Source organism: Oreochromis aureus, linkage group 23 (genome assembly GCF_013358895.1).
Source record: "Oreochromis aureus strain Israel breed Guangdong linkage group 23, ZZ_aureus, whole genome shotgun sequence".
NCBI lineage: Eukaryota > Metazoa > Chordata > Actinopteri > Cichliformes > Cichlidae > Oreochromis > Oreochromis aureus.
The window spans coordinates 10,023,224-10,027,227 of record NC_052963.1 but is presented as its reverse complement, the minus strand read 5'-3'; the positions used below and the strand labels follow the sequence as shown (position 1 = coordinate 10,027,227).

General features: G+C 40.1%; 1 long non-coding RNA gene across 1 annotated transcript; it reads left to right on the top strand.

The window, feature by feature from the left end:
* The first annotated feature begins 924 nt into the window (after positions 1-924).
* On the top strand, positions 925-3,374 carry LOC120436442. The gene is made up of 2 exons (XR_005610424.1): positions 925-1,058; positions 2,661-3,374. It is a non-coding gene; the product is annotated as an uncharacterized LOC120436442 (long non-coding RNA).
* Positions 3,375-4,004: the final 630 nt, after the last annotated feature.

The window sequence follows — 4,004 nt, the reverse complement described above, 5'->3', positions numbered from 1 at the left end:
GGAAGCCATTAGCCTGCTATTCTACTGAAACTCCATCAAAAATCCTGTCAGAGGCAACCGAATATTATGATTTCAATTACTGTGGTTAGATGTGTCGAACACTGTAATAACACTGAATCTGTATGTGTGTGTGGGTGGATGATGGGTGGGATGCACTTTCAACTGTCTTACGATCACAAAGTGTAACTAGCGGACACACCAATGGTGATGAGATGCATGGAGGCTCAAGCCAAGGCATTCTCTTCCAATATAAAGAAATTAACTAGAGATCCAATTCAAGATGCTCACAGTAATACTTCCTTCAGACACTTGCGGGACAATTTAGCATCTAAATATTAAAGTGAGAACATAAGTGTTTTATGGATGAAGGGAAGTACTTGGCACTGTTCGTGTGTATATGTCAGACATGAAAATGTGCAAGTGTTCAAACCTCATACTTATTTTCCCTAAATCCTTTTATACATATATATGATAACTTTATTCTGAAAGCAAACATTCTTGTTCCCAGTTTGAGGCAGACTGTCATTTTTCTCTAGATCTTGGAGAGAAAGATGTTGAGAGGATGTTTGCAGACAAATCAGTATCTTCCATGCAAACTATGGGCAACTGCTAGCGACCAAAGCAATCATGCATATACAACCTTTATCATGCATATACAACCTCTTGGTGACCAGTTTCAGTTGGCAACAGCAGGCAACTTCCAGTAACAGCTTGCCAACATGTTGGGAAATTTTTGCCAGAGAGTCCCCTACCAGTCTCCTGGGCTATGTGACTGAGGCCTAACGGAGTAACCCAAACTGCAATGATTACCCATTAGCATCGCTAAATATGTTTTTGCTGCCATTACTGTGTGCTCTACCTTGAATTTAATATCTTATTACATTTAATTACAACACTGTGCAGGACACAGCTGGTCATGTTGCACACCTGCACATGAAGATTCAAGATGACAAGACCCTATGATGGACTGGCGACTTGCCCAGGTTGCATCCCACCTCTAGCCTAATGCCAGTTGGGACAGACTCCAGCCCCCTATGACTTTATAAACAGATAAGCAGGTACAGCAAATCGAGGAATAGGTGGATGACAAGAAATCTTAATCTGTAGGACTTGTGCATGTATGCTGTCAGTGTCTTAGACCTTGGAGCTTTGCACATGTAGTTTAGCAAATTCACCAATCTCACTGCTACAGCCAAGGGATCATATGTTTTGCTTGTCGGTGAGGAGAAGACAGACTTGCACTTTATTCGTTAAACCACAGAAGTACAATTGAGTAGGAGTGTAAAACAATATCAGATTACCACGAATAGCAAATTTGCATATTTGAAAGGATTTAAAGGCAAACTTTATTATCTGGTTTTGCTGATTAAACGCTGGATTGTCTTCAATCATTATGTGTATCACCTCTGAAGGAACAGGAAGAGAGGATAGAAAAGAGTGGCGACTGTATTGTTCCAGTGCCTCACTTTGCCAACTTCAGTGTTGGGAGATAGGTAAGGGAGAGTAAATTTGAACAGGATCCGTTCCAATTGAGACTTTGCTGTGTTGTTTTCAATCAGTCCCCTCCGATGCAGTTGCCAGCCCTTCACATTAGCCCTCCCTCCCTGTTCTCCTGACCCTTCCATACCTCCCGTCTCTACCCCTTCACCCCCCCACAACCAACTCTCAACCCTAGCTTGCCTCCAAGGGATCAATTGTACAACAAATTCAATGAATTCTTTGGCAGGGCCTGTATTTCCTCCGAGAGCAGGTTGCTCTTGAGCTTTGAGTGAAAAGACGATGGGAAAGGAGAGATAGGGAGAAACAAGTGAGCGAGAACGAGTGAGGCAGTGAAAGAGAGATGAGCAGAAAGGGAAAGAGCACCTTTGAGACGGCTGAATATTTAGCAATGGGCTTTGACGAGGCTTGGCAAAGATAGGTGCTGCATCACGGAGTCTAAATGAAAAGGCGCTAGACGGAAATGAAAGGGGGCAAAGGATAAGATCAGGAAATACAATAAGGAGCTGTCTTGTAAACACGCCTTGATGCCAAAAACAGATAATAAAAAGAACAGGCTGATGAAGCAGTGCTTTTATTTTGCTTGACAGAGGGGTGTGTCCAGGTCATTATCTTTTGGGATGGGTTGAGGAAGCGTTTCTGGCATTACGCTGACACCAACATTATTTGTTTGAGCAGCTAAATAGCTCTTTGTAGTTTTGTTACATTTCCTCCCTTCCTCTCCCTCGCACTCCCGCCTCCCCTCGTCTCCTTTCACAATCTTTTAAGGTAAAAGTGAAGAGGAAAGACCTTACAATACAATCATAGACAGAGCCAGCGTACTTGCTATTCAGTGCCATGCTGTGAATTAAAACATCCCTCTGAGACACACACACACACACACACATACAAATGCCAGCTAATACGATTCATAATGCATATGAGTGGAATATGTAAGTAAAGATTTGGCATTGTTATTGATTTTATTCATGCAGTCTATAAAAGGGCCATCATAACAGCTAATTAGCTGTAGCTGGCCTTATACATTATGTATCTTTTCCAATATAGAACAAAAGAATCGCTGGCGTTTCTAACATATGCCTCCAAATGCTCAACAGTAACGCTAATTATACACATATGTGTGTTCTTTTGAAGTCATTAAGTGTGAATTTCTTTCACCCCAGAGGGACTTCCAAAATGGCGGGGCAAAGTAAGAGGACGAAGGACACCAAGTATACCAAAGGATGTTCCAGCACACTAATGAGTAGTGGGATCATTGTAACCCTTTCATGCAACGAAGAGAGTTTAGAGATCAAGTGCATGACTTCAGGAGATTGTTCTAATTGCATATAGTTAATATTTAATGTGCTTTCCAGATGTATCACACACACAGTGTACAGAATGCACAGATTAATTTCAAGTGTGCACTGCGTTTAAGAACAGCAGAATTAGCCTGTATCATTCTATGTATTATTATAACATACATCTGCAAAAGGGACGTCAATACTTGTGAGGAGTCAGACAATCCTGTGTCTTCTGTGTACCGCTTTGCTCATGTAACTGACTGCGTTAGATTGTGCTGTGGCTCTAAGTCTTACTTCTCGACAGTTTGAGCGTTGCCATGTGTCTTTCTATAAGTAGAATCATTCTGTTGACATTCTTCCAGTCTTTACACCGGCAAACTCATTAAACAGTCGCATAGTCTGTATCTATTCTGCTTACATCTTGCAATTAACGTTATATCAGCTACTGCAGAGTTCTAAAAATGCACATAATTTTATCTATCGTCCTTAGCTGTGTTAAGCTTTGCAGATACATTTTATTTCCAATCTAGAACTGTATTCTATTCTATATTATTATAATGTATACTTTTAGATAAACTCTTCTTTTTGAGACGATTATGTTGCCTTTTATTTTTTTAAAAGGTCTTTAGCAATCTAAGTAATGCACACACAGAAAACAGTAGCAATGTGGCCTTTCCACAAAAACAAGTCTAATGAAAGCAATAAAAAAAAACACGTAAAAAGCGAGTTTAAAAAAAGTGAAATCCTATCGAAAAAGACAAATAATTAGTTATAATATATGTTCAATACATGTGCACTTTAATGCTGATGTATGATTACACTACATCCCATATACAGACAGTTACCGTAAGACAATGTGCAGATCTATATGATTACAATCCACGTGAACTTAAAGTTTTAGCTGACATATTTTGTTATAAAGATTTTTTTTCATACTTTTGTGTAACAGCTGGTTGAACTGATTTATAACTTTTGAAGACAACAGAGTTCCAAATTTGTGCAGAAAGCAGATCAAGAGAGAAAAAGTATTTCTGTGAATGCTGACGCTACAGCGAAGCCGCACAGCAGTGACAAATGAAGCAGCCCACGCTTAGCTGGACGGCTGGGCGTGATACATGAACCTCATTGTACACTACAGGGAACCACATTCGTTGCCGATTTAATGGTGTGTTTAATTAGCTTTTAATCATATTTCGATTCGGCCTCTTTCACTTCTGTGGAGTA